Source organism: Schistocerca nitens, chromosome 10 (assembly GCF_023898315.1).
Source record: "Schistocerca nitens isolate TAMUIC-IGC-003100 chromosome 10, iqSchNite1.1, whole genome shotgun sequence".
Taxonomy (NCBI): Eukaryota; Metazoa; Arthropoda; class Insecta; order Orthoptera; family Acrididae; genus Schistocerca; species Schistocerca nitens.
The window spans coordinates 117,309,467-117,328,333 of record NC_064623.1 but is presented as its reverse complement, the minus strand read 5'-3'; the positions used below and the strand labels follow the sequence as shown (position 1 = coordinate 117,328,333).

The 18,867-nt window shown below is 37.6% G+C and overlaps 1 non-coding gene across 1 annotated transcript; it reads right to left on the bottom strand.

Annotated features, from left to right (window-relative positions):
* Positions 1-14,204: 14,204 nt before the first annotated feature.
* Trnap-ugg (transfer RNA proline (anticodon UGG)) lies at positions 14,205-14,279 on the bottom strand. Its single transcript has one exon. It is a non-coding gene; the product is annotated as a tRNA-Pro (tRNA).
* Positions 14,280-18,867: the final 4,588 nt, after the last annotated feature.

The window sequence follows — 18,867 nt, the reverse complement described above, 5'->3', positions numbered from 1 at the left end:
ACCTGATGCAAGTTAAAATTCGCCTTAAGTTTCCACCTTCATTCATGTAGAAGATATGATCTTGTGAAATCTGATGACTCTTTTGAAATGTTAACATATTTTTATTTTTCAGGAGTGATTTTGCTGCTATTATATGTCTGCACTTTATATCCTCTCATCTTCTTTTGTTATCAGTTATTATGCTGCTCAAATAGCAAAAGTTATCCACTACTTTTTGCATCTTGGTCCTATCCTAATTCCCTCAGCATCAGCTGACTTAATTCAACTACACTCAATTATCCTTGTTTCACATCCCTTGTTTTATCCAAAAATTAAATTTCTCATTGGCTTCCGTTACTAATTGCTTAGTGTAAGATAGAATAACTTGGAGTACGGCGTACATCCCAGTCTCACTACACATTCAGTTGCTGGCCTCCTTTTATGTCTGATTTTTGTTCAAGTTGTAGATATGATGTGACTTCCAGAATTTTATTCGTGATAAGTTCAGAATTCCAAAGAGTGTATTCAAGATAATATTGGCAAAAGCTTTTTTTTAACCTAAATGTGCCTTTCTTACCTCTACCTTCAAGGATAAATCACAGAGCCAGTGTTGCTGTCACATTCCTACATTTCTCCACAACTCAAATTTATCCGCTCCAGTATAGTCTCCTATCAGTTGCTCCATTCTTGTGTGCATAAAATGTGTTACCATGAGTTACAGGTTTTATGATTAAGTAATTCTCACACATGTTAGCAACTCCAAAGTGAGCATTTAACATAATGTGCTCATCAAATGTAACATAAGATGACACAGTAATTTTTCTTAGCCCTGTCACAGGTATCACCAAACTTAACATACAATTGGTAGACAAAAATTATAAAACACCAAAAACACAACACACTACCATGCCAAATACAGTGTAGGAAAAGAGTTGCATTCAAAACAGCTTCCTTTTCTCTCAGTATGGATAAATTGAGGTTCTGTAAGGTTTTTACGGGAATCTTATACCATTTTTTGTGCAACTAGTTTTGCAAATTCAGGCAGTGACAATGTAGATGGATAGCGATCATGCACCCTTCTAGAAACAGACCATAAAGGCTCAATAATATTGAGATCTGATGACCTTGGTGGCCAGGGGAGATGCAACAATACATCTTTGTGTTGTCAAAACGAGTCCTGGACGATGTGAGCTCTGTGAACAAGGGCCGCGTTGTCTTGTAACACAGCGTCACCACTGGGGAACGTTGTACCACGATATGGACCTGGTCAGCCAAAATGATCACATAAACCGTGGCAGGAACACAACATTGCAGAGTAACCATGTGGCCCATGGAGTACTGTTTTATGGCTGCCAAATCATCATCGAACCCCCTCCGTGTTTCAGACTTGGGGCATAAACTTGGCCAGAAATTGGAAATCTATGAAACAAGAGTCATCCAACTGGGTCAGAGAGGTTACTTCTTTCGAAGAGAGTAGCAGTGTGTGTTGGACAATCTGACTATGTACTTGGTTTGAAAAGGGTGGAAGCTGGCCTGTCATATAGTGGAGGCAGACGTCCTTGGTCAGTTGTGGCATGAAGGGGGCATCCAAAACGGGCAACCCACGTACACAGAAACGTCTTCGCAGTGGTTTCGGCTGAAATATCGACTATTGGAGTTGCTTCTGCCCATCTTGTGCACCTATCTATGGCCGAAAACAAATATCTGTACCCTCTGACTGTGGGAGAGGTCCAACCAGGTCCACGTGAACATGTGCGAATCTAGCAGAGGTACCTTTAAAATCTCCAATATCAGCACGCACATGTCGTCCTACTTTACTTTGTTGACAAGGAATGCAGGAACGTACCCAAAGGCGCGCGTCTTCTTTCATAGAAGGCCACACATAGCGGTCTGTCAGCAGCTTGATTGTAGCGTTGGCTCCTGGGTGCGATAGTGTGTGGACACCATCGAATGCCGTCTTGCGTAATATTTTTGAAATGAATGGTCTTGGTCTGCCTTGAGAAAAGTCACACCACAGCTTCAGCTTGGAGTTAGGCACCAGAATTTGCTCAAACCTCAGATCTGTAGACGGGTCGTTTAACAGCTGTCGTAGCTCTGCATCCTTGCTCTGTTCCACTGCAAGTTTATAATAGTCTATAATTTCTGAAATCCCGCAAATACGTGAAAAATAGTCAGCAACTAAATTTTCTGCCCCTCTTAAATGGCGTATATCTGTCGTGAACTGACTTATGAACTCAATATAACGGAACTGTCTTGGTGAGCACTTATCACTGGTGTTCATAAAAGCCGATGTTATGGGTTTGTGGTCTGTAAACACAGTCACTGGTCTAGCCTCTATTTGTGGGCGGAAGTATCGAATTGATTCGTGGATCGCGAACAATTCTCTGTCATACGCGCTCCACTTCTGTTGTGGAGTTTGCAAACTTTTAGAGAAAAACCGTAGTGGTTGCCATTGCCCTTCTACACACTGGTGCAGCGCCGCCCCTATTGCTGATTGGTTCGCGTCTACAACAATAGCTAGCTGTGCGTAGTGAACTGGGAGAGAGAGCGTTTCCAAGACCTGGCAAGGGCCTTCTATGAAGGTACTTCCAGGTCGGGAAACGCCCTCATCCACTCCCTAGGTCGGTATGACATGTCCCGCGATAAACACAATCGCCCCATGACGATCTTTGACGACTAAGTCGAAGAGAAAAATCCCAATACCCATTCCCAAATCCTGCTCCTACCCCAAATACTACAAATATCTCACCAAACCTCAGGCAAGTACCAGACTCACACAGAACAAACATCACAATCTCACAGACATCCAAAAAGTACAGAAATAATCACACACACAAGCACACAGGGGAGTAAAAGCCGCAAGGCTACAAACTCCCCCTCACACTTCCCCAAAGAGGGGAAAGTAATAGATGTGAGCAGCAGAGTGAACTGGGTGAGCGAGCAACACTGCTTTGCTGAGGCTTGCTTGAAGATCATTAAATGCTTTGTCCATTTCTTGTGTCCACTTAATTATTCGTCGACCTTTGGCGTCGCGTCCATTGAGTGCATCAGTGAGTGGTGCTTGCACCGTAGCCGTTGCTGGCAGATGGCGTCTATTAAAATTTATTGCTCCCATGTATCGTCGTAGCTCTTGGTAGTTTGTCGGTTTCGGAAGGGCCTGTATCGCCGCGATCTTCTCTAGCAGAGCCAATATACCTTCTGATGACACAGTATGGCCAAGGAAAGTGACTTGGTTCTTGTGCATGACGCATTTATTTTCGTTTAAAACGTCTCCGTAGTCAGATAGACGCTTGCGAAGTTGACACAGATGCTGTTCATGTGTTTGACTATCCGGAGAGAAAACCAACATGTCATCAAGATAAGCAAAGCAAAATGTTAATCCCTTAATCACTTCGTCGATAAAACGCTGCCAAGTCTGTGCCGCGTTCTTAAAGCCAAAAGGCATAAATAAAATCTCGAATAATCCAAATGGTGTAATCACTGCTGTCTTCTGAACATCTCTTGGAGCCACCAGTATCTGGTTGTATCCTTTCTTGCAATCGAGGATGCTAAAAATTTTCGCGCCGGCCAAACCACATGTGAAGTCCTGTATATTAGGTACTGGGTATCTGTCTGGAATGGTCCTTGAGTTTAATGCTTGGTAATCCCCACACGGTCTCCATGATCCATCTTTCTTACGTACTAAGTGTAGGGGTGAAGACCACGGATTGTCTGACCGGCGAATTATTCCCGACGGTAACATTTCCTCGAATATCGCCTTTGTTTCTGTCAATCTGTCTGGTGCGATTCTACGTGCTCACCGTGAAACTGGTTGTCGTGGCGTGGTACGAATATAGTGAACCGTACTATGGTTAACTTCTATTGTCTGTCTGTCAGAACATCTCCGATTCTTCTCTTCGCCAAGTAGCTCTTCGGCTTCAGAGTTGCCAATCGCCTGTAGCTTCTCACAAGTTGTATGCCCTTTAGTGCTTGATATTGCACTGTTGTCTGTCAGATTTAACAAACGTTTTCCTTGTAAGTCGACCGCCAACTCGAAATGTGCCAGAAAATCAGCGCCCAAAATAGGTTCTGATATATCAGCTATCACAAAAGACCAGGTAAACTGTTTGGAAAAACTTACATCAATCTTGCACACTTTACATCCGTACGTGTTAATCATCGAGTTATTCACTGCCTTCAAACGTGGCTGTATGTCTTTTTCGTTGTGTGGCGCATGGCTGACAGGAAGCGAACTAATGTCAGACCCGGTATCCACCAAAATCCTTGTATCCGTAAGTACGTCTGATACATACAACCTTTTCGAAGCAGGAGGCATATATATTGACGATTGCTGTCGCTGACATGAAAACACTGCACTGTTTCTGTGCATACCTTGGTTGTCTGAGTAGGCGCACGGTGATGTACATCTTGTAGCATCTCTCCCAAAACGTTTATGGTACCAACACACTTTACGCTCGTCCTCTTGTTGACTTCGTGTTTCACTTTAATGACTGCATACCAATAAAGAAATGCAAAGTAACTGACAGAGTCCTAAAAGCAAAAGTTCCAAATAGACAAAATACATGGTACACAAAACAGCTGTCTACTATGAAAAATCAAGTTATGTTGTTGTACAATATTTATAAAAATCTGAAAACCAACCATGCTAAACTAGCCTATGTTAGATCTAGGAATGAGTACAAAAAAGCAATTGTGGAAGCCAAACAAGCACACAATCTCAGAAGTATTGAGAAATCAACCAATAAGTGCAAAGCAGCATGGACTCTAATAAATAGTGTCGCCAAAGATAAAAGAAGTGACAAAATTAGTATCTCTCCCCAAGAATTTAATGACTTTTTTATTAAATCAGTTGAGGAAGTAGGAAGTGCTATAATTAAACCTGAAATCAGCTCATCACAGTTACTGTCAAAAAATATTGCTAGGTCATCAACAAACACAAGTACCTTCAATTTTTCTGAGGTCTCACCTGGTTTTGTGTTAAGAATAGTGAAGCAGTTAAAATCATCAGACAGTGTAGACATATATGACCTGTCTTGTAACATGCTTAAGAAAGTAATAGACTGTATAGTGTACCCCCTAACATATTGTATAAACAAGTGTATACTGGAGGGTTTTTTCCCTGATGAGCTTAAACTGTCTAGGGTAGTTCCAGTACATAAAAAAGGAGATAAAAATTCTGTCTTAAGTTACAGGCCAATATCCATAGTCCCAGTTTTCTCAAAAGTTCTAGAATGCATAATTTACCAACAATTATCTGTTTACTTTGATAACATAGGATTAATAAGTGGATCACAGTATGGCTTTAGGAAAAACCTGTCAACCATTGATGCCATAGACAGTGTTGTTAAATACATCCATCAAGTATTTGAAGATAAATGCTTTGCCCAAGTGACTTTTTGTGACCTAAGCAAAGCCTTTGACTGTGTAGAACATACACTACTACTCGAAAAAATGGACTTTTACGGTGTTAAAGGTAACAGCCTTAAGCTATTAAGATCATATTTACAAAACCGTAAGCAAGCCGTCTGTGTTGGGAAAGAAATGTCCAGTATAGAACAAGTTGAGGTAGGTGTTCCGCAGGGATCCGTGCTGGGCCCTTTCCTTTTTCTAATAATGATAAATGACCTGCCATCATTTATCAAATCCATAACAGTACTCTATGCTGATGATACAACATTTCTGAACAGCAGTAATGATCTTAATAGCCTTAAAACATGTGTTACAGAGACAATTGAGCAAGCTTCACTCTGGTTTAAAGCAAATGGGTTCTTGCTTAATGAAAGCAAAACCCAGCAGATGGTATTTAGTTTAAAAGACAAGTTTCCATCAGATGATCCTAGTTGTGTTAAATTTTTGGGGGTATATTTGGATGATAAACTTTCTTGGAATCCACATATTAAGTATATTAGCGGCAAATTGTATAGGGTAATCTATTTGTTAAGGCGATTAATGCACTGTGTACCTAAAAATTATGTTAGAGTATCTTACTACTCATTTTTCCAAAGCATCATATCCTATGGCATTATTTTATGGGGAAACTCCACTTGTGTGCATGATATACTATTGCTGCAAAAGAAAGCTATTAGGATAATTACAGGCTCACCATACAAGGCTCATTGTAAACCTTTGTTTACTCAACAAAAAATCATGACAGTAATAAACCTATATGTTTATTATGTTTTAATCTACACAAAAAAGAACTTACGTGAAGTAAAACGCAGGGCAAATATACATTGTTACAGCACTAGGACAAACAGCTCTACCTATACGCCCTACCACAGACTGTCAAAATCAGTTAACAGTTATGAACTTATGGGCCACAAATTATTTAACAAACTTCCACAAGGTATACAAAATTTACCAGAGCAACAATACAAACAAACACTTTATGACTGGTTAGTTGTAAACCCATTCTACAATGTAAAGGATTTCATGACCTGTGATATTAAACTGTAAAGTTCTTAACAATTCTGTCCTTCTATAGCATGTACTGTACTGTATTGTATTATATGTATGACTTTGTCTATTGCTGTAATGGCTTAAAGACAATAAAATTATTATTATTATTATTATTATTATTATCTTGCGCTTAAAGATAACTTGTGGTCGCTGTAGCGTGCGTAGCTGCGTTCGCAAATCCTCTATTGCACTTTTTAAATCTCTAATTTCGTTTGAACTTTTTGTTGTTTGTCGCGTTGCGACCGCGGCACAGTTTACTGTTATATCGTCAGTTTGGTCTTGCTGGTAATGGTAGTTACTGTACGTGGCACCTGTCGACGTCATTGCGACTGTTGCAGTAGGCTCGTGCGTCTCGTAGATTCTCTCTGCAGCGAGCAGCAGTTTGTCAACTGATCTTTCGTCGTATATAGCTAGTGTAGTTCTTACTTGCATTGGTAGCTGTTGTTGCCATACGCGGAGTAACAATCTATCAGAGACTTTCGAACTATCTACCAGGCTGCGTAAATGACGCCAGTATTCTGATGGGGTCCTATCTCCCCGTTTCTCTTGGTACAGTACTTGTTTGACTCTGATGTCGACAGACTTCACACACCGAGAAATTAATTCTTCTTTCAGTCTATAGTATGCTCCTTCTGTAGGCGGGTTCACTATAATGTCAGATATCAAAGCCGAGGTCTGATGGTCCAAATTACTTATCACCAAGGTGAACTTCTCGTGATCACTGACTATTCTTTGTTGTAGAAATATATTTTCCATTATCGCGAACCATGTGTATGGCTGAGAAGGCATGAATGGGGGCGCTCGTAATTTCAACCGTTGAGTTGGTGAAGCCTTGAAACCAGCAGGTAGTTCCATTGCTGTTACTTGCTGTGGTTGTGCTGCAGTAGTCCCAGTTGCCTTGCTGGTGTGTGCAATGGTAATTGAACCAACGTCATTCCTGTTGTGACTTGGCAAGACAGCCAAGCCACTAGGAGGTGAAGCCGAAAGGCACGTGTTTAAGCTCACGCAGGCTGGCGTGAGGTCTGGAACAGTTAAAGGATTTGAGTCTAGCAAATAAAGTACGTAGCTGTTGGAATACTTAACTTTAATCCATAATTGGTGAACATCGGTCTGACGGTACATGCATCACAAGATAAATAGCAAATGATAATGGCGCCTTGCTAGGTCGTAGCAAATGACGTAGCTGAAGGCTATGCTAACTATCGTCTCGGCAAATGAGAGCGTAATTTGTCAGTGAACCATCGCTAGCAAAGTCGGCTGTACAACTGGGGCGAGTGCTAGGAAGTCTCTCTAGACCTGCCGTGTGGCGGCGCTCGATCTGCAATCACTGACAGTGGCGACACGCGGGTCCGACGTATACTAACGGACCGCGGCCGATTTAAAGGCTACCACCTAGCAAGTGTGGTGTCTGGCGGTGACACCACAATTCCTTTGGTCCGGTATATGCTTGAAGTTCATATCTTTCGAAATATGCAACTGTAGAGTTTCTATCTCATTCTAAAGCCTATGAATTTCTTCCGTTATCGAACCGTATCGATTGCCGTCGTCGTCCATTGCTTTTGCAGTTAATATTCGACGTAGCTAACGAAAGGTTTAAAGTACCTTAAGCGGAGGTCACCAATTATGTAGGCCACTTGCCTACAACAAATAACTGCATAGCCGTCCGGTATAATGTATTGACGAAAAAACTCACAATGAGAAGAAACTAAAAAACAGAGAAGTAACAAACTAGGTGACTCTATAGTCTTACGGCAAAGATAAAAAAACAACACATGACCAGAAAAAAAACTCTCGTGCACTTTTGAAATCACTTTGCAGCAGACATGAATAATATCACTGCCACATGGGCTTTAAATTTACCATTGTCAGTGAAGCATCCACCAGGGTACTAGTGTTGAAGAAAGACTAGCAAGTGGTGATCTAAATGGTTCAAATGGCTGTGAGCACTATGGGACTTAACTTCTAAGGTCATCAGTCCCCTAGAACTTAGAACTACTTAAACCTAACTAACCTAAGGACATCACAGACATCCATGCCCGAGGCAGGATTCGAACCTGCGACCGTAGCGGTCACGCGGTTCCAGACTGTAGCGCCGTTAACCGCTTGGACACATCGGCAGGCGGTGATCCAGGACTTAATCAACAAGATGAGGCTTGTAAAAAACATGATATTACTTATTGAGATCATAATGATTTACAATGTAGATACCAAGTTGATAAAGAACTTCAATTAGTTGCAAAAGAAAGAATGCATGCAAGTGACGATTAGGAGAAATAGTTGTAGCAATACTTGTTAGAGGAATAATGTATGGAAAACGAAAATAAGAAATGGGCTTAGGCGTGGATGACAATGGATAGGGCATATAAAAATTTCATCTTATTAAATTTTTAATCTGTAAAAATGAACAACTTTTCGATCGATTATACTTTGTTTCCAAGTGGCAAAACCAAGCCAAAAGCGGTTAAATTAAAGTTGAATAATGAGAAGTTAGATGTGATTGAACCATTTTTGACTGATGTTCAAAAGAAAAAGAAAGATAAGAAAACTAGTAGAAATTTACTTGTTACATTAGCTATTCTTGTTGTGAAGAAAAATTATTGAATATCTAAGAAAAAGAAGGAAGAAAAAGGACTAACAAAATACGAAGGTGGATTTCTACCACTGCTTTTGGTTGCATCACCATACCTAGCAAGTATTGGTTCACTCGCTGGAGGATCTGCAGCAATTGGGAATGTAGTAATAAACAAGAAGAAATCCGATAAAGAATTAGAAGAACAGAAAAGACATGATCAAGCAATGGAGAAGAAAGCTGGCGTTAGACGCAATCCTAAGCCTGCTTCAGCAGGCACTGGCGCTAGACTGAAGAAAGCAAAAAACATTTAGAAGAGCTGATCGAAAAATTTAACAGTCCTTTATCTAATTTTGACATAGAAAAACCTACTAAACAATCTAAATGAAACATTTTCGTTGTGTGTACATGATTGAAAGCTCGAGTCATCCAAGAGAATATGAATGTGGAATAGTTAATATACATACATCTGATCATCCTGGTATTCATGGGATTTGTTAATATGAAGCGAAAAATTTAAGATTTGTTTTCGATTCTTTTGGTGGTAATATACCAAAACAACTAGTTAACTATTTGGGAAAAAAATGAACTATACTACAATACTGAGAGAATATAAAATTTCGATTGAAGTAATATGTGGTCATTTGTATCTATTTGTTTTAAAATTGTTATGCGAATTACAAGTTAATGATATTTTTAAACTAATAAATGGACGTTTTTGTGAATAAAATCAACGCCATAAGATTTAAGCTCATTGGAATCAAGAATTAAGAGAATTAGGGCCAAAAATAGCGAATTTAATCAAACAATTCAAGAAATAATTATTGGGCATTTCTAGAATAACTAAAACTTTAATTGATTTTAGAAGCAGACGATTAGTAGACATAAAAGATCCAGTAAATGATTATGATGTTAAAGATTATGATTATGATGTTAAAGATTATGATGTTGTTACTAAACAATACTTAGAGAAGGAACGTGTTACAAAACTCGAATACACAAGCATTCTAACACAGTTCAATAACTATGTCAACACTATACAGTTTAATGAAAAAATTAATCAGATTCATCAAGATAACTACTACACTATAAAGAATTTCTTTACAAAAAACGAATTAGAAAAAGCTTTTTCGGATTATTTCTCAAAAACAGATCCGTCTGCATCGACAGGTGAGCAAATTTAAATACATAAGTAATTGAATATTTAATCAATACAGTATATTCGTCAAATCTTCGTTTTGAACCAGCAGTTGCTGCTGTAACTAATGGCAGAAGGCCTATTATCATTTTCCAATCTTGAAATGATTGGCAAATTTGAATTTCAGAATAATAGTTCGACAGTTTGGTTAGTTTAAGAAATTCAGATGTTAACATATATTTCTTAGCTTTAGTATAGACAACATATTTCAATTTGGATATAGGTCTACAACGAACTCTAGGTAGCATTTCTAGATTCTTAAGATCATTACCAAGTTGGTCGATGGGTCCCCTCCGGGCATCAAGATATACAGTAACAGGTGGTGAATGTATAACTTTATTATCATGCAGAAACAAGTAATCATCTACACCAGGTGTTTGATCTGAAACTTTGGCATCCCAATGTATAGAATCATTTTTCTCCTTCTTGTGTTCATCACTCCACTTCCGAATGAATTCTTGTGGATGCTTTAGAAACAGTAAATTCACTGGCGTTTCTGGCTTTTTGTTGTTTGCAAATGATAATGTACGATGTACACCGAATGTCCCATATTTTCAGTACCACACTAGAAAGCATAATATAATGATAGGTATTTGATAAGTTTTACCCTTAGCAACAATGACACCATTAACATGGTAATGGGTGGGTAACTGTTCCTCTCGTCCATGGACCTAAAGACGATAAAGTTGCAGGGCTAGAAAATTTGAGCAGTCGTGACATCATTGCTTATCAGACATTTCACATCGCAGAGGTTTACAATAGAGATATTGGTAAATCATATTACTTGTCATCAATGCCGTTGGTTCTGAGGACTATGAAGCATCGTAAAATAAATGAATTTGAATCTGTATCAGTCTGGGTAAATGGTACTGAAAATTGTAAAAAAGTTAATATCGTCAGTGATCTCACACACTATTATAGAAATTAAACAAATTTTTCCCCTTCCATTATCCTTACCAAAAAAACTACACACTGATCTTGCCAAAAGCCGAGAAGCGATTCTTCTTAGTTTTGTAGCTCTCTGGAGCACTCTGGGATGCACTCTATCAGTGACTTCAGTCATTATGCAACCGCTTATCTCTCTGTGTTTACAAACAGATGCCCAATCGTGCATGCTGTTAGAGAGACTACAGCACGCGTATGGGATTACACATCTCTGGACTTAGTAGTTCTTGGCTGACGCTGTGGATCAAAATTCTCTAAGTGTACATTGAGTATCGGGGGCTCAAGGATGCAACGCTTTGTCTATATAAGTAATGAATCTGAATCTGGTAAGGAGGAGTCAGTCTTTGGGCAGCCACTTGAGCAAGAGCATTGGACCACACACACAGAACATGCCACAATATTACAGGAGGAGAAGGTGTACACGAATTACAGGTTGTAAAGCAATAGACAATATTTCAATTAATACTGAGATGATAATCTTTATGAAATAACTTCATCTACTCAGTCAATAATAGTAAATAAGTCAAGTTTTCTGACGCTAATATTGAAAGATTCTGTTAAAACTGTACCAGTTGATGTTAAGTTAATTATATTTGGTGAAATAATTTAAGCTTTATTAAATATTTATTCTATATAAATGGAGAATCATGTTTTGCATTAACTCCTTAAGAACAATCACATTTATTGCTTGAAGTGTAAAAATGTAGTGAACACACGATCCACACAGAGTAACAACAAAAAATGAAAGACAAAGAATCGAAGGTCTTTATACAATATGTAAAACCAAATAGAGTAAATTTGTTAAAAAAACATTTTAACAAATTTACTCTATTTGGTTTTACATATTGTATAAAGACCTTCGATTCTTTGTCTTTCATTTTTTGTTGTTACTCTGTGTGGATCGTGTGTTCACTAAATTTTTACACTTCAAGCAATAAATGTGATTGTCCTTAAGGAGTTAATGCAAAACATGATTCTCCATTTATATAGAATAAATATTTAATAAGGCTTAAATTATTTCACCAAATATAATTAACTTAACATCAACTGGTACAGTTTTAACAGAATCTTTCAATATTAGCGTCAGAAAACTTGACTTATTTACTATTATTGACTGAGTAGATGAAGTTATTTCGTATAGTGAAGGTCTGAATAATATTCATGAAGAAATAATTAATGGATTACATAAACCGATGAGGAGAAATTTTAAAAGAAAAAGGTTGTCTCTCTTGGTATAGACGATTTATGGCAAGCTGATCTAGTCGAAATGGACTTAGGTAATCGGAAAGGAATTTCAAAAATAAATCGAGGATACAAATATTTATTAACTCTTATCGATGTATTTTCAAAATTTTCTTGGGCTGTTCCTGTTAAAGATAAAACAGGTAAGAATGTGGCTGATGCTCTCGAAAAAATTTTCATAGTAAGAAAGCCAAAAACTTTACAAACAGATAATGGCAAAGAATTCTACAACAAACAATTTCACGACCTGATGAAAAAATATAACATTAATCACTATTCATACTTTACTGAATTAAAAGCATCTGTTGTTGAAAGATTCAATAGAACATTGAAAGAAAAGATGTGGAAAAAATTTAGTCAACAAGGAAATTACAAAGAGGTGGACTTAGTTAAAAATCTAGTTGATGAATACAACATCACAAAACATTCAACTATAAAAATGAAACCGATAGATGTTAACAAGAAAAATTTAAAGATGGGCACCATTGTAACGAATCAAAAAGCGAAATTTAAGAATGGTGACAAGGTGAGAATTAGCAAACAGAAAGGACTTTTTGGAAAAGGATATACTGCCAATTGTCAACAGAAATTTTCGAAACTGAAGATGTTATTGCTTCGGATCCAATCACATACAAATTCAGAGACATCGAAGGAAATTTTTATGAACAAGAACTACAGAAAACAAAATATCCAGATGTATATCTTGTTGAAAAAGTTTTGAGAAAGAAAGGAGATACAGTTTATGTTAAATGGTTGGATTTCAATAAATCACACAACAGTTGGATAAATAAAGATAATGTAGTGTTGTAAACTGTTGGTGATTAACTGATCTGCAGAGTACAAATAATTGACCTCTGAATTTTTGTCTCAATGTAAGTGTAACCGATGGCTACTCTTCAATTCTATATATTTTTTTAAAACACTATTAAAATTTTTGTCTATTAAATGGCTACCCTAAGAATGAATAAGCTAGCACTTTCATTCTTTCTGGCCGTATGTTATCCAAATGGAGATACATCAACATTCATAAATCAATAAACTGATGCAAATGTGAATTATTTATACGATCACAAAGGAGACCAAAATTTGTATTGTTTATAAATACTTCAAAAAACAGCTATCCATTTTTCCTATCTTCCATGCTACATGATAATAAACCTTCTTTCATGTTACCATGCTGACTTTTTTCAACTAAATTCTTTTTGGTCTGCAGTGGGTAAATTTTACCCTTTGAAATTCCATACTAAAAAGCCAGACTCTGAAAATCCATAGTGGACAAAACATCTTTTTGATCTGCAAAAGGCATTTTGGATCTCATAACTAAAGGATACCATCCCAGTTCGTTAATAAATTTTGTGTGTGGATGAATATTTTGTGTGCGGACGAATATTTTAATAGCATCATTTCACCACAATTCAAATTTTCATATGTTTTACAATGATTACAAACACTTGCTTACCATTGTACATCAGCTTGTTGTTGGTGTCCATTTATTAAAATTCTACAGCAGGAACAGTTAGAATTTCAACATAAAAATTCTTTCTCCTGTCATTAATTTCATCAACAATATCATTGGACTGATCACATAATTTCTCAACAAAGTATGATAGGCTGTTGAAGTGAGTATTGTATATTTCTTTTCTCTTGTCTACTCTGTGTACACCAAAATAAATCTTGAACATATGCTCTACTAAGTCGTAATCCGTACATTTGTATTTTCTCACATAAAATAATTTACGAAATGATAATTAAATGGACACCCTAGCTGCAAACAGGTGTTGATGTACTTCATTGGGACATGTTGAAAATGTGTGCCCCGACCGGGACTCGAACCCGTGATCTCCTGCTTCCATGGCAGACGCTCTATCCATCTGAGCCACCGCAGGCACAGAGGATAGTGCGTCTGCAGGGACTTATCGCTTGCACGCTCCCCGTGAGATCCACATTCCCAACATGTCCACACCACTACATTCGTAGTGCGCCTAATAGATGTTTGCCCATCATACTCATTACTCGTGGCAGATTAATCTACCAAGTCCCGTACGAGTTCGGGCATAGCGTGTGCATTCGCACAAGAAGGTCAATGGCCGGGAAGCCATATTTTAACTATATATGACGGTAGTATCCGTTCCCGAAAGAACAGTTACCGTGGATGACCATGCAGCTTTGCTAGAAATGAAATGATAAGTAAATGGACACCATATCTGCAAACAGGCGTTGATGTACTTCATTGGGGACATGTTGAAAATGTGTGCCCCGATCGGGACTCGAACCCGGGATCTCCTGCTTACATGGCAGACGCTCTATCCATCCGAGCCACCATGGGCACAGAGGATAGTGCGTCTGCAGGGACTTATCCCTTCAATGCTCCCCGTGAGATCCACATTCCCAACATGTCCACACCACTACATTCATAGTGCGCCTAATAGGTGTTTGCCCATCATACTAATTACTCGTGGCAGATTAATCTACCAAGTCCTGTACGAGTTCGGGCATAGCGTGTGCGTTCGCACAAGAAGGTCAATGGGAAGCCATATTTTAACTATATATGACGGTAGTATCCGTTCCCGAAAGAACAGTTACCGTGGATGACCATGCAGCTTTGCTAGAAATGAAATGATAATTAAATGGACACCCTATCTGCAAACAGGTGTTGATGTATTTCAGGCGCTCGCAGGGAGCGTGCAAGGGATACGTCCCTGCAGACACACTATCCTCTGTGCCCGCGGTGGCTCAGATGGATAGTGCGTCCGCCATGTAAGCAGGAGATCCCGGGTTCGAGTCCCCGTTGGGCCACACATTTTCAACATGTCCCCAATGAAGTACATCAACGCCTGTTTGCAGCTAGGGTGTCCATTTAATTATCATTTCATTTTAAAGATCACTTTTGAACAGTGTTCACTTCTCCATTAATTAATGTATGGACCTCAAAACAAGCAAATGTTGTGCTCGACTATCGGCCAGGCACGAAAACGTCCATGAATGAGTTTCTTAGTTTTGAGTACACTTACGTAAGAAATATAAAAACAACAATGAGAGTTACTGATTTATGATGCTTAGTTCACAATCATTTCTGAGTATTATTAGTAACTACGCTGCAGTCCCTAAACCTAGTTACAGAAATGTGAATCAGACACATTACGTATTCCAGGCCGTGCCAGCCGCGTCTTTGAGATGCCGGCTATGGTCACTTCCCAGACCTCTGTAGGAACACATCGGTTCGTCTTCTTCCTGCTGGTTCTGTAACTGAGATTTGGCAACAAGGCAAGGTATATTTGGCAACTCTGTGATCGACGAGTTACTTCCTGTTGTGCATGGAATTAAGCCTCAAAGTTCACTTGATTTTTCCTGTCAGTTCCATTGAATAATCTGAGTTGTTATCGCTTGAGGTGTAACAAATGATTGTAAATTTACCGTTTTCAGCCCAGGAAACTCGTTGCACGTGGAAATCGCAACTAATCTTGTCCTTTAAATAGCGATTCACGAGTTCTTGTAACTATTGGCCTCGTAATAGGAATCGTGGATACATACTTATTCGCTAGCTCTGTGGTAATAAGCAGACATGTAAAAAGTGCCTGTTCTGGTTCGCGATTCCAGTCTCGCTAGATCTGACGTTTTTATCCCTTCTGTGAAAGAGCTACAAGCAGTCAGACAAAACATCGATAAAGAAAACGCAAGAAAATACTTTCGGTTCATAGTGCAATGATGAAAATCTTACAATGATGCACAACTGGTAATGCCTCTTTCCGTTGCTGAGAAGCAACATGTAAGCAGGGGATCCCGGGTTCGAGTCCCAGTCGGGGCACACATTTTCAACATGTCCCCAATGAAGTACATCAACGTCTATTTCCAACTAGGGTGTCCGTTTAATTATCATTTCATTTCTAGCAAAGCTGCATGGTCATCCATGGTAACTGTTCTTTCGGGAACAGACACTACCGTCATATATAATAAAATAATTTATTGTCTTTAGGTCTTCCACTATTATAGATCAATAATCATCCTGACAGATGATTTTCAGATAATACACCACCAACTTTAATATAATTTTTCTTGGCATAGTGTTTTGATGCTGCAATGTATATAATTTGTTCTTTTTCCGTCTCTACTACATCAGAAATTACACCTCTTATGTGAAGGCATTTTTTTCCTTTTCTTTTAATTCTATTGATGGCTGTTCGATAATTTTTTGAGATTGAATAGCTTTATGTTCTTTTACATATTCAGCATAATCACGAAATATTTCTTCAAGTGCAATATAGAAATCTTTAATTTCATTAGCTACCTTAGTTCTCACACTCAATACAAGTTTTTTAAAGTTTTTAATCGGCGCTAAAGTCCATGTTTTTTTTACTTATATTATTTGGTGTTATCTGTTTAGCTTCATTTTGAGTATATTCGTATTGTAGAGCAAGAGGATCGTTATATTTTATTTCGGTGTAATTATTTAAGGATTGTACTAAATTACTTTTAATAATGAGGTAATCTTCAGCTGATGGCACCACATTGGCTGAAATTCCATACTTAATAAAGCATAAATTGTCGATTTCATAAAAACATCCTTTTTATTAAAGAAAGGAATCCAAATGTCTTTGAAACAACTTCCTAAACTTAATTCATATTCCTTTACTAGTGACAACTGCCAGTTTATGTAGAATGAAAAAAACATTAGTAATTTTTCCGGGGGGGTGCTCTGCATGTCTGCAATTGTTGTGACAGACGTGGTTGAGAGCAAATACTGTTGTTTAAGATCTGCAGGGGGAGAATATTCTCCTTCGAAAAAGTTGGTGAATCGCCCAGAGAGACGAGCACCATTGATAAAATAGTATGCGAGGGGAAGGAAGCTATCTTCAGATAATGAATAGTATAAGCAACAGGTCGATTAATAAGAACTGTAATTTTAACTTCTTTATGTGTTATCTGTTCTTTACTACTTTTCATTGTTTTAGTTCTTTGAAGCAATTCCAAATCTTTGTGATGTTAATGTGATGTTCAACTTTTATTTGATGCAACAATTCTCATCTAGTTAAACTTAAATTATTTTCAGTTATGCAATCATCAAACAGCTTGATTTATTTTCTCCTTCATTTCTACTGGATAAATAACTCTTCTTCGGGCGTTATTGGGTCTAAAAAGTACATTTCCTCTAAGTGATTTTTAGTTAAATCATTAATGAAGTGGAAAGGCTCGTTTATGTTTTTAATCGTTAATTTAGCACTTTTGAGCAGTTGTGTGTGACGTAAAACGAAGATTTCCTTGTCCTTTTTATCTCTGAAGTCGTCTAATACTCGTGAATCATCGTTTCTGTTTTATGAATATCATATACTTTATTGTAAAAACGGATATAGAATTTATCTTGCACATTGTGTGAAGAATTGAAATTCAAGTTTCGAATAGACAAATTCCACTGTTTTTCCAACTTTAAAGTTGTTGATTACGGAGTACCTTTTTGATGTAATTATGTAAATGTATGCACTTTTTGTTTGACTTTGTCAATAAAAACTTTCACACTCATTTTGAATTGTTTGATTCTTTTGTTTTCCTCTTTCAATTCGTCTTTCTCTTTTGAGTCGAACGAGAGTCTGTTTTGAAATCGTTGGCGAGTTGCTCCTTCTCTTTTATTGTTTGTTGCAGTTTATATTCGCCGAATTTTCGAATCGAAGGAAGAACGTCATGAGTGACTCATTTTCTAAACACGTTTGCTTCTTCTTTTTATATTTTCAAATTAAAGAATAAATACCTACATCATTGATAAAAATTGAAGATTTTTCGTTGTCTCTTGAGGGTGTCTGCGAGACACTCTTTAAATCTTCAAACATTTTACTGTCATCTACAGCCACATTTTTTCTAATTTCCTGTTTTGTGTCTTTATATTCTAATACTTCAGCAGCATCTTTTGCTTTGAACCATGGATTATTCTCATTATCAACTATTACAAGCACTTGTTTCTTGTTCTTTGTAAGCTTGTTGTTCATGAGGTGTAGAATCCACTCCATTTTATATAGAATGAAAACACAGTAAATTTCTTTGGCGTCATGGTCTGTTAATTATTCATGTGCCTGGAATTCCATCTGAAATTTCCTTAAGAATGTGTTATTATATATCACAATTTGTTTTTCGTGAAATGTGCATTGTACTAAAAAAACGTAAATGAAATAAAAAACACACAGTAGGAATACTAGTGATAGAACGAAAATTAAGAGTGTAAATACTTTATCTATACAGTTATCAAGCCCGCAGCAACATGAAAGAGGATTCACTAATTAAGGAATAATTTTAACCCTTTCAGACCTGATTTTTTATTTTATCATAAAAAAATCTGACATCATTTTTACAGGATGGTGAGTCTCCTAACAACATTTTTCTAAGAAAAAATTTCGTGTGATCTCTAGTTTTCCAGATATTTAATGTACACAAATGTGTTCATCAGGTCTCGAGCTTCATTCATGTCATAAATTAAGGAAGTTAACAGTAT